The sequence below is a fragment of the Oculina patagonica genome, chromosome 14, assembly GCF_052425735.1.
Source record: "Oculina patagonica isolate OP01 chromosome 14, crgOcupat, whole genome shotgun sequence".
NCBI lineage: Eukaryota > Metazoa > Cnidaria > Anthozoa > Scleractinia > Oculinidae > Oculina > Oculina patagonica.
The window spans coordinates 24,178,331-24,197,340 of NC_135771.1; the positions used below are offsets into that span (position 1 = coordinate 24,178,331).

General features: G+C 37.5%; 2 long non-coding RNA genes across 8 annotated transcripts in view; one reads left to right on the plus strand and one right to left on the minus strand.

Moving 5' to 3' along the window:
• Positions 1-19,010, minus strand: part of LOC144639351 (uncharacterized) — a 90,972-nt gene that overhangs the window by 18,898 nt on the left and 53,064 nt on the right. The window lies entirely within an intron of this gene.
• On the plus strand, positions 4,550-18,730 carry LOC144639352 (uncharacterized). The gene is made up of 7 exons (XR_013568135.1): positions 4,550-4,766; positions 6,925-6,998; positions 9,436-9,509; positions 11,005-11,083; positions 11,771-11,859; positions 17,257-17,380; positions 18,383-18,730. It is a non-coding gene; the product is annotated as an uncharacterized LOC144639352 (long non-coding RNA).

Sequence of the window (19,010 nt, forward strand, 5' to 3'; positions counted from 1 at the left end):
CCATTGAAGCTTTTGAAATGTTAGACAACGAATATTCCTAGACTCCTTGATCTATCTAGCTTAATTAAGACTTTCAAGTAAGATAAATTAGTTGTCGGAAGCTACGTTTGATGGCCTGATTACATCGTTAATGCATTCATAGTCATGTCCAAAGTTTAAGCCCAAATATCACGTTTTTAAGCAATCTATGGTTTCCAAAAGAACGCAGCTTTATTCATCTTTCCCGCTGGCTGTATATCTCCGTATGACCTCATATGTCCTGGCAATATGCATCCTAACTTGTGTAGTTGGTTAGTACACTTTATATCTTGCAGCTTCGCACCTATTCAGCATCATCGAGCATCAGTACAACTAGAACTCCAGTGCAGTTTATGGCATCTGGGTCACCAGCATGGCAAAATACCATTCCGTGATAAGACAACTATCAGCTCAGCTATTCAGCAGTATGACGTGCAGCAGACTATGTACTCTGAGGCTCGTTCTCTCCGCCTCCCTACAGACTACGAACTCTCAGTGGATCCTCAGTCTTTCCGCTACCAGAAAAGCATGCCGATTTTTCTTATTGCTTCAGAATCAAACAACCTTTAGACTACGGGCCCTCTAATCACCCTTCTTTTCATCAGACAAGCATGCCGATTCTTCCTGTTGCTTCAGCATCCAGCATCCTTCAGACTACGGGCTCTGCGGATCATCAGTCCCCGCCATCGGACACGCCTGCCCATTCTTACTATTGCTTCAGTATGCAACATCCTTCAGACTACGGGCTCTGAGGATGATCCTCCCCTACTCCAGACATGCACACCGATATTTTTCCTGTTAATTCAGCATCCAGCATCCTACAGGCTACGGGCTCTCAGGATTATCAGTCGTTTCCATCCCCCAGTCAGCCGTGCCTATTCTCACTATTATTGCTTCAGCATGCAACATCCTTCAGACTACGGGCTCTAAGGATGTTCCTCTCCGTCACCAGACACGGCGGGCGCAGAGGGCGCCAAAAGGTGCACTGTGCAAACAACTGCCTAAGTTTTAAATCGATTATCCTGAAACTCTGCACAAAGATGGAACTCGTCATTTCCTAAAATCCTATGTTTTGAGTTTTCAAGATTTTGGCATTTCGGGCAGGAAAATGACGTCATGAAATTTACGCCGAAATTTTAGTTTTAGTAATATGGAATATATAATGACGCTATTAAAAAGAACTTCAGTTTTTACAAGGATATTAAAGCCGAAACACTTTTGAAATACTATGTCTATCCACTCAAAAGATATAACGTTTTGAAATTAAAATTTCCCGCCATTTTGTTACTAAAAATAGCACAAAATTCAAAACGTTATGTCTTTTGAGTGGATAGTCATATTTCAAAACTTTTCTCTCTTTTCGAACATTCATTACAGCTATGAACACTAATCTTTCTGTCAGTGAACAATGCATATGTATCGATCGTGTTTAGTAATGGGTCCTGCCATGACGTTACGGCGACCATATTTAATGTTACCAAACAGAATATTTTCGAGTCTTTTGCGGAGGCTAAGAAGTGACTAGCTTATCAAACGATAAAATGTTTTGCATTTTGGGGACACCAGTATGGCCGCCAAAAAAACGCTGTATTTGCTCAGTTGATAAATATTTGTAGTAGAATAGGGAATAACAACATGATGGTCAGGGCACGGTCTCAGAATAGCCCTTTTTCGATATGTTTGGACGTGATTAAAGGAAAAGTGGATTATTTTGAGAGAAAATGTTTACTCGTTGTTTGAAATTTTATCTATAGTAAGGGGAAATGACTTGTTATCTTTCTAGTTAGGTTTCAGGACAGGATCCTATCTGGCCAGGACCATTTGTTCTATAAGTTAACTTTTGGAAAAAGCAATGTCGAGAGTGGTAACGTCTCGTGAAATAGATCCTTTATAATATATAGTAAAGTTTAATTACCCGATTACTCGACTTTGTATTTTCCGCATTCAGTTTGGAATCTTTGTCAAAACATTTCGCTAGAATTTGTTTCACTCTTACAGTGAGAACGCGAAAACCGTGAACACTTTCGTTATTTTTTAAATAAGGAAATAGAGGAAAAAGTGTACAAATTATTCACGAAAAATAACCTACTGGCTTCATCTCTGTCTTTTTTTTATGTTTCCTGCCGTTTGAGCTATCATTCGACGGTTTTTTGCAAAAATTAAGATATTACAAATAGAGAAAAATGTTCACGGTTTTCTGGTTTACACTATAAAAGAATCCATTTCCAAACACTGTATCTGATATATAATTTTACATAACCAAAAGTCTCGTTGTTATGTTCTCGGTTTTTGAAAGAAAGCGAATAAGATCCATTTTAAAATTCTGTGAAACCGTGTTCCTAGAAAACCTTCTTAATCAAATAATGCAGTAGGATTTGCAAGTATTTAAAACCATATATTGTTCTAGAAGTCCCGCTTTTTTCCCAATAGATTATAGAATTATGAGTTTACAGAGGGCTGCAAGGTGTCGCAATAAAGCCACATGTACATAGATCTTATAGCACTAAAGAAACTAACCCTTAAAATACGTTTTCTTTAACCAAGGGCGTGGCTGTGTCGGGAAAAGATCGGACGTAGGACTTCTCTAGAATGTTGCCTTACAGACGATAAGAAATTTATTACGTGACTTTACGATTGGCAAATAGCTGTTACAAACATTTTACCCGGTCTAACAGTTATACACTAATAAAATACTCTGATTGGCTGATTTTAGAAGTTATAATATATAGGATAATAAAAAAATTAAAATTACATTTTTGTCTTGTGTGATTCTTTTGTCCTGAAAGTCAGTTCCAGGCTCACCAATTGTAGGAAACAAGCAAATGAAAAAGGAAAACATGAAAATAACGAATTAGGATCAACGGCAGAGCGAAAAAGCTGAAGTAAGCCAGTTAGCTCTTCCTTTCGGATCAAGAGTTTCTTATTTTGTTTATGCGTTCATTTTTCCCTTCCACCACAATTCGTGAGCCTGGAAATTCCCTTTACAGATTGCCATTCCTCACAACTTCGCGCGGTCAACGGACAAAGAGAGAAGGTCTAGGGACTAGGCTGATGAACACATTTGCAATAACGTTGTCATAAATAAGAAAGAAAAATTAGAAAAGGCATAGTAAAACTACGTTTTCCTTCAATTCTTTTAATCCTGAGAATGTTGCATGTGTTCCCGTGAATAAAGCAAGTTTTTTAATAACAAGCTCATTGTTCCTATTCGCCTTTTTTTTTCATTTCTCTTTTTCGTACGACAACGTTGTTGCAGTTAAGTGTATACACCTGATTGAAGAATCGTTGACCCATAAAAAACATAAACCATGAACGATGCGACCCAAATTTTTGCTGGGAAATCAATAAAAAAAAAGTCGCCGTTTTTAGTAGAATAAGCATCATGATACATCAGGTTGCATAAATCTCGCTCTTAAGGCTCCAAAAGAAGAAAAAACGTGATTCTAAATAGACGGAATATTACTCAGCTTGCCAATGCTGTCTACCCCGAATGCCATTCGGTCTTATCGTTCATTGTTTACTGCTTTTCACAGGGTCAACATTTCTTCCACACAAAATTCGACATCCAGAAACCACGCTTCAACCAAAAACTAGACCGGCGTCCACTCCAAATTCCACTCAATACACACATACCTCGTATTCCAACAAAAACTCGACTTTTCATGGCAAAATACTCGATTCCACCCAAAACTTGACCGACCGAAACTTGACTTCTACCAGGAGCCTATGGGCTCCTGCTTCAACACAAAACACGCCCTTCAAACAAAACGCGACTACTACGCAAATCTAGACTTCCAGGCAAAGTTTGACTTTAACAAAGAAATCGACTTACAAAAAACTCAACTTCCACACAAAAATCGACTTGAGAGGAAGTCAATTCGTGCAAGTCGAGTTTTGGGTGGAAGTTGAGGGTTGATTTTGGAAGTCGATATATTTTCGGGTGACAGTTGAGTTTTGTGTGAAAGTCGAGTCGAGTTTATATGTAGTTTGTTTTGGACGTCCAGGTTTGTGTGGACATCGAGGGTACATGTTTGTGTACTGTAATGTGGTACTGGAGATTTGAGTTGACACCGAGTATTGGACGTCGTGATTTGAGAACCGGCTCCCAGCTCAGTGGGTAGAGCACTGCACCTGTATCCTAAAGATCATGGGTTTGGATCTCGTTCAGGTCTGATTTGTTTTTCAGAACAACGTTTTTTAATGTGTTTACTCGTTCAACAAAATAGGGAACATGGTATGTTAAAAATTTAGTACTATAAAACAAAAACAAAAATTAAAAACTGGCGTAAAAGTGTTCATTTTGTGTAGTTTACAACACAAACGTTTCGGACATAGCCCAAGTGTGTCGCATCAACTGGGAATTTTTCTTATCTGCATTTGTTAAAAATTTAGCGCCCAATGAAGGGAATCCCACCCCACCGACCCCTCTACTCTCCCCTCTCTCGTCCTCCCCGCCCCGTCCCTTACCAAGAAGTTATTCCCTCGGTCATGGCCGCGTGAATCCTGGCACCAAGGCTTCGCACCAAACAAGATGGCGGACATTTTGAAACGTCCGACGACCAGCTCCCTGTGCAACCATTTACTGACTGTGTCGAAATGCAGTTTTGCTGTCTTTAATGGTTCCTTTGTGAGTTCTTACGCCTAGCACCTAGAGAATGGCAAGCAGGGTGTTCTGTTTTGTGAAGCTCAACTTGGTTTTGATAGCATGATGTTTGAAGCTCACTGCGTCAACATTCAAGGTTTTACTGGTGAGTTACAACAACGCTTTGATAATATTATAGTAAAGAAATAATTCTTGTTAACTAATTTTGTGCTTATGCACGAAAACGTATCTTAAACGCCGCCCTAAACTGAATGTCTGTAAGATCAGCTCAATTCAACACTTTACACAACTCAGCTTTTACACGTGCCTGTATAAAATTCAACAAAACTGACGAAGTTAAGCGAGAAAACGAGACTGCTACAGTCAAACCGGATGTTCTTTTGATGGGAACTTTGCAATGTTGCAAAGACTTATCATGGCAAAATACTCGATTCCACCCAAAACTTGACCGACCGAAACTTGACTTCCACCAGTAGCCTATGGGCTCCTGCTTCAACACAAAACACGCCCTTCAAACAAAACGTCTGCCAAGACGAATTATCAAGATAGTTGGTCTGGACCGATAATCCGTCTGTTTGCCCGTATTTATACACAGACGAATTATCGGACAATCTAAAAAATAAAAAATGATCGCCTAATTAAAATGCAAGTTCGTCCGGACGGATCATCCGTCTCTAGTATAAATTGGGCCATTGATTGACAGTTTGCTCGTCGCAACTTGAAACTTTCAATTCAAATTTGCCAGAGCAAGTTGCCAAGTTCCGGTTTTCATTTTTCCCATATGAAACGTAATAATTCCACCTCTGTCTCGCAGAAGGATGAAGTAATTGCCCTATGGTCGACTGCTTATCAACAGACTGCGATAAATTACATGTAGAACCGGCTTAGTTGCAATCGCCAAACTTGGAATTTCGATTAAAAATTCAAATTTTCTCCACAAGTTACAGCTTACGTTTGGTAATTTTGAAGCGTAATTCCTAACTTAGCAATTTAAACTAAGACTGTCGCTTATTTCTCGCATTCTGTTGATGAACAGTCAAAACTTTGCCTATTGGTTTTGAGACAGACAGACAGACAGATACTCTATTGTGCAGTTCTAGAAAATGTTCATAAGTGAAACCAAACAACATTCCATGGGAGAGGTATGGATATCATTTGGAACAACACATTTATTCTCAGTGGTTTATCATGATCATCATAACTTAAGGGTACCTAAATTTTGAAACTAATCAAAGAGGTCTATGACCCACTCGTGAATGCGTTCATATTTGAATCGTTCCTTTGAACAGTACAGTATCGATGGTAAATATTCATTATAGGGATTAACAATAATAATCAACTTTATTTAAAGAGGGTGAACATATAACAGGCCGCTTAGGTATAAGAATTACTTTTTTCATCAATTTAATTGTTTAGTAATTCGATGGCTCAGTGGTACGGCTCTGCGTTCTAAAGCGTGTGACCCGAGATCGACCCTCATACCCTGTGGCTACAATTCTTTTTTTCTTATTATTTTTTTTTCCACGGATATTATATTCATATCTGTTTTATATAGAGTTTCGTTACTCTTTTACTGATTATCCTTTAATAAATCGTGCCGTGCTCTAACCTTCCCAGTCTTTTAATAACACATACATTAAGTCACTGGTCATCGTTTCCGAATATTCGCGATTATTAAAGAAAAGGCCATATTTCATCGTTTGGGAAACGATTGTTTCTCATTTACAGGGGTGAAGTATTTTGTACACTTATTTCTTTGAACTGATACCTTTGTAAAGCTGTATTGTTATTCACACCCGAGGGAAAAGAAATTTAGAAAGCGACCGTGAGCATACCTAATTTGCATAATGTTAACACATGGATGGAAGAATGGACGGATGGCTCAACTTCCCCACTATACTCGTTCATTACGCATTCACGAGTAAAAAGGAGCCCCTATTTTAGATTATAACTTACATGTACAAGGATCTTGTATATACCCCATAATTCCTTGCAACACAAGCTTTCAGAAACGTTAAAATAATGATGTTTATTCACTTCACATTTCATGGGAGTAGAAAAATAGGGAGAAAGCATTTAATAACTCTAACTTACAATTAAAAATGTACTGCACTGACTTCAAGAAACAATTTAATACATGTTTCATGACAAAGGGTGCATGCAGTTTTAGTCCAGACTGCCTTGTTTCAGTCTAACTTAAAATCGCTTTAACTTGAAAATGATTTTTAACTGCAACACTTGGATAATAAATTTAATTCAGGGTGTTAAAACTTAGACTTAAGACATGTGTCTTTTATCTTTAGGAACCGAATATTCCAGAACAGACCAAGACAGACAAACCACATGGAGGATTATAACCAGACTTCAAATGAACATGGTGAGTTTATTTTTTATGGTGCCATTAATAGTAGTGTCAGTGATAATCACAGACTGAGATATAGTATGTTAAAAAAAAAATTGCAATACTAAAAGACCCAGTTTTACCCATAATTTTTACTTTCCCATACTCGTGGCTGTGCTCTTAAAGAAAAATTACAAGGAGCCAAACAAAGGTTCCAAACTATGCGATCCAGGGTGCCCAGCATAAAGCTTATATGAAAGAAATAAGATTATCTGGTCGCTCAAAGACAAAAGTTAGTCGCCTAAGGCACCCAGGCGCCCTTAGAGCACAGCCCTGATTACTATAACAAGCAGTGCTGTTGCAGCGCTGCAGAATGGCTTCAAAAAGTGAGCTCAAAAGAACTTGGCAAATTGCTCAAGTGTTGCAAATGTTGTCCGAAGGTCGTACAAATGTTTCCGAACATTTTTTGAACTGATTTTTTTGAAAATTTCCAAAAATTTACTGAAGATTTCAGAGGAAGATCCAAAGATGTGTCAACTTAATATACTTTGGCTCATTGAGCATTCATTTGAAACAATGGCAAACTCTGCGAGCTGATTGGTCAAAAATGATATCACACAAGTCATATGTGGATATCATTTTTATCCATGTGATATCATTTTAATCGATTTGCTACCACTCGCTATACCACTGCAGTTTATATAATAAATGTATTTGTAGTATTGAAATAATATGGAGCAAAATTGTGGGCCAACTTGACTCAATTATTGGATTGATTGAGTGGTTGATCGATCGACCGATCGATCAATCAATTGTCATGAGTGATTGATTGATTGATTGATTGATTAATTGATCAATCGAGATTGATCATTATCTAACAAATATTTTATAAACAAATTATATTAGTCATCTAACAAATAAAAACAAACAAAACAAAACACACTTAAAGGTGACTCTCTCTTTTGAAATAGATCTGACAACAGATTTTCAGTCAAACTTTGCCTATTGGTTTTGAGACAGACAGACAGACAGATACTCTATTGTGCAGTTCTAGAAAATGTTCATAAGTGAAACCAAACAACATTCCATGGGAGAGGTATGGATATCATTTGGAACAACACATGTATTCTCAGTGGTTTAATGTGATCATCATAGCTTAAGGGTACCTAAATTTTGAAACTAAAAAGGAGCCCCTATTTTAGATTATAACTTACATGTACAAGGACCTTGTATATACCCCATAATTCCTTGACACAAGCTTTCAGAAACGTTAAAATAATTAACAATTATTCTTTGAAATCGAGGTGAATAGTTGTAGAATATTCTGCCGCTATTCACCGAGATTTCAAAGAATAATTGTTTTAGTATATACACTGTACACACGAAGTGATCTCAACAACAAGCGATCTCAAAGTTTTCAGAAGGAAACCATTTAAAGTCGATTTTATTGACCTCTCAATTCATGCGTGGAAAACGTACATATAAGCGGCACTAACCGACATGCGCAAAACAGTTTACAGAATCTTCAAACATGGCAAATCTAGTTAATCTTCGATAAAATCCTCGTCACAATCTAGCAAAATGGTCCTTTAACACCACTCAAACCTGCAATCTGATCAAAAACCTGCTTGCAAAACATTTTGACCGTTGAATCAAAGCAATTTGAAGTTCACTTGAATTGAAAATTGAAAGAGCAGTTGGCGAAGGATCCACCTGAAAGTTTGGATTATAAGCTTACTGGATGTTTTCTTGCACAAAGACTTTTTCCTGAATATTTGTGGAGGATCTTGGTTGAATAACACTTGATGTTGCTGCCGATAAATCTGCGGTATTCATTTCTGCCGATGCCGGGCGAAGAGCGACTGACGGTAAGCAATTGTTTATCGTTTTAGTACTCGAGTTGTGTGGACATTGTGCTGCAAATTGCGAAATATGTAGTCTTCTCTTACTTTGAAAACCATCAGGCCAAATTTCTTAGCCTTTTTTTTTGTCTTTTCTGGTTCAGCATCTTCTTGTATTCTTAGTATTTGCGATTCAGAAACGCCGGCGAAACGCGAGTTTGCGCCGGCCATTTTGTTTCAGTTTGGATCAAGCATTATTCACTCCATAGGGAGTGAATAATGCTCATTAGCCCGAGATAGCGAACCAATCAGATTGCTTGAAACACCAAGATCACTGAGTGTGTATATACTAATGATGTTTATTCACTTCACATTTCATGGGAGTAGAAAAATAGGGAGAAAGCATTAAATAACTCTAACTTACAATTAAAAATGTACTGCACTGACTTCAAGAAACAATTTGATACATGTTTCATGACAAAGGGTGCATGCAGTTTTAGTCAGACTGCCTTGTTTCAGTCTAACTTAAAATCGCTTTAACTTGAAAATAATTTTTAACTGCAACACTTGGATAATAAATTTAATTCAGGGTGTTAAAACTTAGACTTAAGACATGTGTCTTTTATCTTTAGGAACTGAATATTCCAGAACAGACCAAGACAGACAAACCACATGGAGGATTATAACCAGACTTCAAATGAACATGGTGAGTTTATTTTTTATGGTGCCATTAATAGTAGTGTCAGTGATAATCACAGACTGAGATATAGTATGTTAAAAAAAAATTGCAATACTAAAAGACCCAGTTTTACCCATAATTTTTACTTTCCCATACTCGTGGCTGTGCTCTTAAAGAAAAATTACAAGGAGCCAAACAAAGGTTCCAACCTATGAGATCCAGGGTGCCCAGCATAAAGCTTATATGAAAGAAATAAGATTATCTGGTCGTTCAAAGACAAAAGTTAGTCGCCTAAGGCACCCAGGCGCCCTTAGAGCACAGCCCTGATTACTATAACAAGCAGTGCTGTTGCAGCGCCACAGAATGGCTTCAAAAAGTGAGCTCAAAAGAGCAGTGAAATGGCTAGCTACAGAAGACCCAAAATTTGGCTGTTAAATGCTGCCACAATAATTTCCTTGACAGTGATAAACAGTGGTTTGGTAGCAAAATGGAAACTTCACAAATACACAACTTGCACTGGTGACTTTATCAGTACAATAATTATCAGCAAGATTTACATGTAGAATATACTGTAAGTTAAAACATCCCTCAGTCCTAGGGATGCAGTAGTTTGTGAAACAACAAAATAATCTTTGATAGTGTCCCCATTTAGTGGTTTTATTACTGCTATTTCAGTTTTGAAACTCAAATAAAGGTTTATTATTATTATTATTATTATTATTATTATTATTATTATTATTATTATTATTATTATTATTATTATTATTATTATAGTATTATGTCTTTATTTTCACATAACACTGCTTTCGTTGTAAACTGCATCAGGTAACGAGCATGTAAAATTGCAACTGCAACTTCTTATATTTGTAACAAAAGAACAGACTGAAATTCAACAGACAATTAAATGAGGTGGTTCAAAGTTTTAAAAGGAAATTGAAATAAAAACTATTATACTACGCAAGTTCAGTTAAATGTTCTTGAAAAGTAGTTACGACCTTAATCTGTGATCGCCTTGCATACAGTTTGTACTACACTGTACAATATTAATTTTACTGACAGTGCTCACCTCAATCTGCCAAAAGAAATGAGATAACAATCCATGCTGAAAATTTTTAAATGTGGTTGTTAACAATTGTAAACATTTTTCAAATTGCACTGAATTTATTCAGGGATTTACTAGCTGTTTTACTGTAAATTTGAGCTTGGTAAGCATGCTTTTTCTCAGCCTTTCTGCAGTCGTCTGTGGTGAGTTCAAAAGTATTAGTTTTGCTGTGATCAGAAACACTTTTCTAGCTGATTTCCGAAGCCGCAACATATTGAGTGAAAGTCAAGTCAGCAAACTGAGCCAGTCACGCTCATGTAATCAGGCTCTTAATCAACTTATAAATACCATAACATTGTTTCAATTTTATGTTTTCCTTTAACAAATAATTATTTTGCAAACTTGCTTCTTGTGTTGAGGCTGTAAAAATTATTTTCTAATGTGGCCAATCATGAATTGCAATCTGTTTATCCTCATCAGGGACAATGGCTGAATAAACAGAAAGGAACCAAACACTGAACACCATCATATACAAATGTCCTGTCTCGTTAGGAAGAAGGTGAGTATTCATCTTGGTTTAAAGATTGTTAATGCATGTGTTACTGGAAAATATACATAATTCAGTTTTTTTAGGTTTGAATTTTTCAGCCCTCTGAAAAAGTTCTGTGTAGCTTCCTGGATTTATTTTGAAATGGTGTCTTTTGCAGCCTGTGTACAGCCGTCCGGTTCTGTTAAAAAATCGCTTTTTTTTTTTTTTAGCGGAGCAGGATGGCTGTACACAGGCTACGGCTTTTGAAAATCCTCCTCTCGTTTAGAATGTCCAAAGAGCTTCCTTGGGGTGGGGTTAATAAGGATATCCTCAGAGGCACACAGTCCTTTTAATTTGATCAATTAGGATTGCAGCCTGGATGGTGGAAGGGAGACTGGGGGCAGGAGGAGGGAGAAGAGGGGGCGGGAAGTGGGATTCCTAAGATGGCAGGATCCAGGAGAAAAGGAGATGAGAGACAAAGGGATGGGTACCACCATAGAAAGAGGCGGAAAGCGGGAGTAAAAGGTACGGGAGGTGGGATAATTGTGTGTTAGTTATGATGAACTAAGGAACATGCATCTAATCCAAAATACGTAACATTGTTATTATTATTTAAATTTATGTCTTCTTCAACAAATTTTGCAAACTTGCTTCTTATGTTGTGGCTGTAATATTATTTTCTAATGTGGCCAATTCCAATCTGTTTTTCCTCATCAGAGACAATGGCTGAATAAGCAGAAAATAACCGAAGGGAACCAAACACTGAACACCATCATTTAATAATTTCCTGTCTCTTAAGGAAGAAGGTGAGTTTTCATCTTGGGTTAAATGTTGTTATTGCAGTTTTCAGTGATGTGCCAACTCTGAAGTTCAAAATCCAACAAACGATTGCCTTTTTACTGCCGTCAATCATTATGGCGACAGCCAACAAACCATGAAAAACAGAAACAAACAACATGGATTGAAATCTACCGATCAAAACTGACGGACGTGACATTTTGACCCAGTTGAAGTGTGCTTCTGTCTCCCAAGAGGGTCAGCTAAGATAGTTGTGGATTGAATTTCAGAGTTCACGTAAAACTATAAACCACAATAATGCATGTGTTACCATGAAATATTCTGTACATAATCCAGACTTTTTTGGTTTTAACTTCTTCGCCCCTCTGATAAATTTCAGTTTAGCTTCCTAGATTTCTTTTGAAAATCCTCCTCTCCTTCAGAATTTCCAAAAAGCTTCCTTGGGGTGGAGTGGGTAGGGTATCCTCAGAGGCGCACAATCCTTGTATGGGCACCTACAGACCTGAGGGAAGGGGGTTCGGAGACCTTATTGCCCAAAAAAAGTGACATGCATAATGCATTGTAAGCCAAATAAAGAGGTACATAAAATGGACAACAAAACAATAGTTGTGTACAAACCTTGCTTGCTTGCTTAAAGAAAACGTTAGGACTTTAATTAATTTTATGGCGTTGCACTGTATTTTTTCCTTCTAAAATAAATTATCTTATTCAACATTAATTTTTTTAGTTCAGGAAAAGCTTTTTTTTTTTTGGTTTTTTTTTTTTTGGGGGGGGGGGTGGGGTGGCCAATTTACATATTTGTTTTTCCCCTTTAAAAGATACAAAAGCATGTGAAACACTCTTGCAGGGATAGATGAGTTTAATATTACATTTCACTTAGAGTCTTGAGCGAGCTCTCAGAGCTTGACATTTGCGTTTAAGGTATCACGGAAGGAAAATTGGCGTTTTCGTTCCAAGTGAAATTGTGTGCAAACCATCAATGGTAACCCCAGTAAATTATATATTTTCTGAAAGCTTATTGAATAAAGATTGTAATTTTGATTTGATCATATAGACCATAATAAGCAACGTCAGCATTTTGTTTGCAATTATGCTGTTGCACAACATTAGGTTTTCTTGCTCCATTAATTTTGTATGAATTTTCAATCCTAAGGAAGCCCTAAAAACGCCATTTTAAAGTTTAAAAATGTATAAAAAAATAACGATACCTTAAAGCATTAGCTTCATTGCAAACGCTCGAGTTATTCAAAAGTCTATCTTCTGGTTGCTCTCGCCAATTTCCCACTCACCCCACTCACTTTAATATAATTGTGACTGAATCAAGCTGAGGTGTCACGCAGGATTTTCGAAAAAATATCGACATGATTGTAGTAATTTACGAAAGTATTTATTTTCACAAAGCTCGGTTAATTTCCAATATTGTTTCCCGACACTGGGGAGGGGTGGGGGGCTGCAGGCCCCGAACACACCCCCCCCCCCTCCTCCCCCACTGATAGGGATGCACTGAAGAAAGAAATTGAAATCTTTGTGCAACGCAATGCCCAATGTTCAAAATTAATATTTTTTAACAAAAATGTTATCTGTACCAAATATGATTGTCTTAGGTTTAGTGGCCACGAGTTTTTTTTTTTTTTTTTTTTTTTTAAAAAAAGAAGAAGTTTATTATTTCTTCAGAACTACCCGTATACGATTGATGTCGAGTTTCCGGCAATAATTCTTTACAACAGATATTTTAGTGATCGTGCTTTCTCTAAAATCTTTAGCTGCCGTTACGTTTTCGCCCAACAAAGGTTTTTTTGCCGGCGCTGATTTATACATGTACAAACGGTCAGGCCAAGAAATCGTTTAGTAGTCAGGGACAATTTCTTTTACATTATTTGTTTTGATAATAATAAATTATCCTTCCTCGGCTTAAAACTTTCGGAAGGGTTACGTACAGCTAATAGGCGTACCCAGAAAGGAAAAAAAGAAAAAGGAAAGTTCCACTCTGGGTTCGAACCTTAATATACCTCGATTGTAGAGCGGTAATGATCTCCACTTCGCTACGCAATACAAACATAGTAGTTTAAACAAAAATTATAATGAAGTATCGTTTTTTGCATCCATTTAATTTACATTCATTCCATTTTAAAATAGGTGTGATAACGTGTTCAGGATTGATTATAGAGCGATTATTATTATTTGTTTTTCCCGCGGACGGCAAAAATTTAACGTCTGCCGTCCGCCGTTTAGCGTTTGTACGCGAAAATAAATAGTTTTGTGTTCTCGTAAATCTGGATTTTTTTTAACCTATTTTTACGAGCTATTATTTGTATAATTCGATAAAAAGGTAACAAAATGAAAGGCAAGCTCGCGTTTGCTGTTTGCTTGCACCACAAGAAAATTTTGCCGTAAATATTTCATTTGTGGCTCAACACATTTTGCGACAGTGGGAAAGATGCAACTGAAAAATGTTACTCCACGTTTCTTTCCGAAACACTTTGACATTTCTGACTCATCGCTAGAAATCACGGACATTGAAGTCGGCGAATTTTGATGCATCTTACATTACGCGCTCGCGAAACTTGGTAATAGCCGCTGATTCGAAAGCCTGACTTTGGGCTCATATACATCTACGATGATACACAAAAATGCGGCCTACACAGAGATATATTTTGTGAAGTAGGAAAACCACTGGTCAAAAATATTGCCTGATAATAAAACTGGAGCAAATTATCTTTCAAACGATGGCTTTTGCGGCAAAATTGAACAGAAGCAAAGACGGCTGAAATATCGTAGCTCAAAGACAGCGGATTTTGGGGTTTCAACGTGGACTGCCGCCGTGTGTTTACAGTATGCGATTTTTTGTGGTTTATTCACAGGTAGCCCAAGCTCGATATATGAGTACAATAAAGATGACCTTTTCATTGTTTCGTAATTCGATCGATTTGCATATTTATAAGGATTTGTATGGGGAAATAAATTTGACCGAAAAGAACGAAAAATTAACCGTTGAATTACAATAAAAATCAGTCACCTTAGCTCCTTTGCTGTTTCCCTTGTGTGCTGTGTGGTTTTTTAGCCGATTGAGCGCGATTCCAGTGAGTTATAGTTCCATTGCCTTCCTCTCTCTATAACTATAACTCACTGGAATCGCGCTCAATCGGCTAAAAAACCACACAGCACACAAGGGAAACAGCAAAGGAGCTAAGGTGACTGATTTTTATTGTAATTCAACGGTTAATTTTTCGTTCTTTTCGGTCAAATTTATTTCCCCATACAAATCCTTATAAATATGCAAATCGATCGAATTACGAAACAATGAAAAGGTCATCTTTATTGTACTCATATATCGAGCTTGGGCTACCTGTGGTTTATTAACGGCAAAGATACAAATGAATTCTAATCGGAAGGAGATGTAAATCGTTTGGTGAGTTAGATTCATGTATAGTTTTATCAAATCTGCTTGCACATTTTTTCGATCACATTTAGTTTGCCGATAATCCCTGTTTATAAACTTTAAGTTTTCGGTTTTCGCCATACATTCCTCCTCTACGCCTTATAATTTTGGTCTCAAAAACTGTTCGCAGAAAACGTTCATGAATACAAATGAAATTCCAAGTCTGCACTTCAATTCTTGTACAATGTGGTTCTTAATACACCAGTCTATTGTGTTCCGCTTGCACATTTTTACATTTGTTAATTTGTCAAGAAATATTTAATAAAACATTTCATTCTCCATACATTTTCTTTGTAATTCTTGCGTTCGCATCTACGGTCAATGTACCGCAGGACATACTATTCGCGGACTCGGAGGTCCGCGATTTCTAGAGATGATTCTAGATCTTTGGCAGCCATCAGCATGCACTTTCAAGTGCGGCGCACCTACTTGCTTACCATTTGTCTTACAAGGGCGCATGCATGTCACTTGTTTGGGGGTGGGGGGTGGGGAGGGGGCAGCTGGACGTACCGTTTCCTCTGGCCTTATTCTCGGGTTACGCCCATTCCTTTACGGTTCCCGCCTTTTTGTTTCTTTTTCTCTTCTTTTGTTTTACCAGCCAGTCTGATTTAAGAGCAAATCGAGGCTGGTCAGATGTCGCTCAGTGGAGCATCCCATAAGCGGACACCCTTGGGGCGTATGGAAGGTTAAGCCTGGTTTTTTTTACTAGCGATACAAGTATGAGCGCAAACATTTACCAGCTCTTATTTCACACCAAAAACGGCCTCGACGCAAACATAAGCACACGTGCAAGCACAAGGATAAGAATTTTTTCCTTTTCTTGTGCTTGTGTTCGCGTTTTGCTTTGTGAAAACGAAACATCGCATAAGCGCAAGGAAATTTATGTCGTCTGGCCGAGTCTTAAAGCACTAGTGCCAGATTCCCCCGCGTCTGAGCATTTTATAGCCTTGTAACTAGCAAACATGTCGACGGTCGTTTTCACTTGGCACAAATTAACATGCTTGTGCTTGCGTCGCTAATGAAAACCAGGATTTAAAGGGGCAGTGTCGCGGAAATTAAGTGCTTCTTGAAAATTTAAGTGGTCTGGCCACAGGCAGACCACCCTATGTGTTCGTAGTTAATTATTGTTGTTGACATGAGACGAACAAAAGAAATTTTGAAATCTATAAGGGCTACTGAATTAAAGCTCTGGAAATTAAATATCTAAACTACATTTCGCTCTAAATATCTCAATGAAGTTGAATGAAACGTTTATCGACTCAATTGTTGCATTTCTTCGCCTGCGCGGGCCGTTTTAAGCGCCTTAGAGCGAAATGTAGTTTAGATATTTAATTTCCAGAGCTTTAATTCAGTAGCCCTTATAGATTTCAAAATTTCTTTTGTTCGTCGCATGTCAACAACAATAATTAACTACGAACACATAGGGTGGTCTGCCTGTGGTCTGGCTATGGATGGGTAGGAAGAAAGTGCCTTAAAATTTAAAAAAGGCGGGCCAACGTTTTCAAGTTGCCAGTCCTACTTGTAAGAAAATCACATAAGAAACCATTGAGTAGGGATTATTGACATCTTGGGGGAATAAATTCATGCCTTTCTTTAATTGTTTTAAGGTTATATTGTTGATGGTTCTAGCATAGTTCACACAAAACGAAGAAGACTTCTCGTGGCACTGCCACTTTAAAGTCGTAGTGTTGTATTTGCAGGGGTCATATCTTAGCGCCGCTTATGGGAGGTGTTCGTTATCATAGGTTACTAAGTGGAACAAGAGAAAATAAGTGGTTTCTCTTGGGTGGACCCATAGGATTAGCGCCTCTGAGGACATGAATGGTTATTATACTGAAAAAATCCCCAGTAACACTCATTTTATCTTTGCTTTGGACCTTGTGTGAAAATACCGATTATTGTCAAATTTTGGCATGTAATATTACTGTAGCTGGATGTTAATAAATACTGTGACTTTTTGTTTTAGGCTCGACGCCATTACGTTCAAGAAGTGCAGTGATTGGTGAACTGTTTACCATCTCCACGCAGACTGATCGTTTACCATACACCACGGGTGACAGCCATTATGCTCTTATTTCCACTAGTGACAGGTTAGTCTTACCTCTAAGCAAAAATTAAGTGAGCGTTCTAAAGGAGCTTTGCCTGTGTATTTAGGACACCAACAATCGAGTAAGATTACGATCGGCCAATGTACTATAAATCTTTCAGCGGAACTGGTTAATTCGCAGCGTTTAGTCTCCTTCGCAGCCTTTGTTTGGCCTCGTCACGCAACGATCCCTCTGAGGAAGAGTTGCGTGAAGAGCCCACGCGTCACGCAACGATCCCTCAGAGGACTGAAGAGTTGCGTGACCAGCCCAAGTAATGGCTTGGGAAACAAGGCTTCTTTGATCTTTTTGGATGGCGTTAATTTTCACTCTAAATTTGCACAGTTCTTTAAAAGTCAGGTTTTAGCGAGTGTTTTTTGACAATATTGAAAATTGCCTTTGAAAATTTTAACGAGGTTGAAAGACGACAGAATTATTTGAGGGTTAATGTAATGTTTTTCTTGCCAAGGGTAAAATTTTCATTTTGCAATCATTTTTCTTTTTCTTGCTTTTCTACATCGAGCAAAGAAAAGCTTAACGATTCTCTGTAATGTACTTTGGTTTGTGTAGCGTGTAAAGAAAACGACACAACATTTTCACACTAAACGTACATGTTTACTATACGGGAAACCCGCGAAATTCAAAGCATTCAAATTATATACTTCAAGTTCCAGACAGTGTTGTAATTGTACGGTTTATTTTTGCGGTACATCGCCCAATATCTTTTATTATTAAGAGTTTTTGGAAAGCAGTGAAGTTTATAAGTTTTTTATCTTTCCTTGTGATGATCTTTTTTAGTTTATGATCTATTCATATCATATTGAAAAGGAAAACCCTTATTTGCATTTACGTTCAACACACCATACGCGTGAAAATGACTATTGTGTGTTGAAAGTAAATGCAAATGTGTTTCTCCTTTTCAATATTATGTTGAATAATATTTTCTTGGCTTTGGGCGTACAGATTTGACAATCAGTATATTTATATTTTATTTTCTATTTTCTACAGCTGTGGCCAAAAGCAACCGAGTGTTGTTACGCTAAAAGGCAGAGAGATGTTTCACCGGATAGTTTTAATAATACTGTGGTACACAACAAGGTAGTCGACATCAGAGTAAAACAACGCAAGGTTTGTAAACAAAGGGATTCATTTCAATCAAGTCATCTTCAGAGTGAAGCGGTTTTAAGAGGAAGGCGTACGAATTTTGCATTGTTCGACTCTGATATTGATTACAGTGTTGTTTATTGTTCGCAAAAGACATTTACACTGAAACTGTTGTATTAATGTGACATTGTTTTATTGATTTGTCTGTAGTAATGTAATATTACAGAATAAATTGCTTTGTTTTTGTACAAATTGAGTTGTTTTAACATCATTATCTTTCCTAGACTCTTTTGCAGGTGCCTTTGAAATGGCGAGTCACAGAAAAGCGAGATATTAATCTTGGAAGAAAAATAAAGTGGAGGGGGAAACCAGTCAGCCATCAGTAAGTAGCATTTCTAATATACTTTCAGCAAGAGTTTGCAGTTAGCATCTTTGCGGTACAGTGAACTCTAATTTGCATGCGTCCTGTACAAGTACGTCGTATTTGTAAGAAGTGAGATGTACTGTACGTCATGACTGGAAGTAAAGCTAC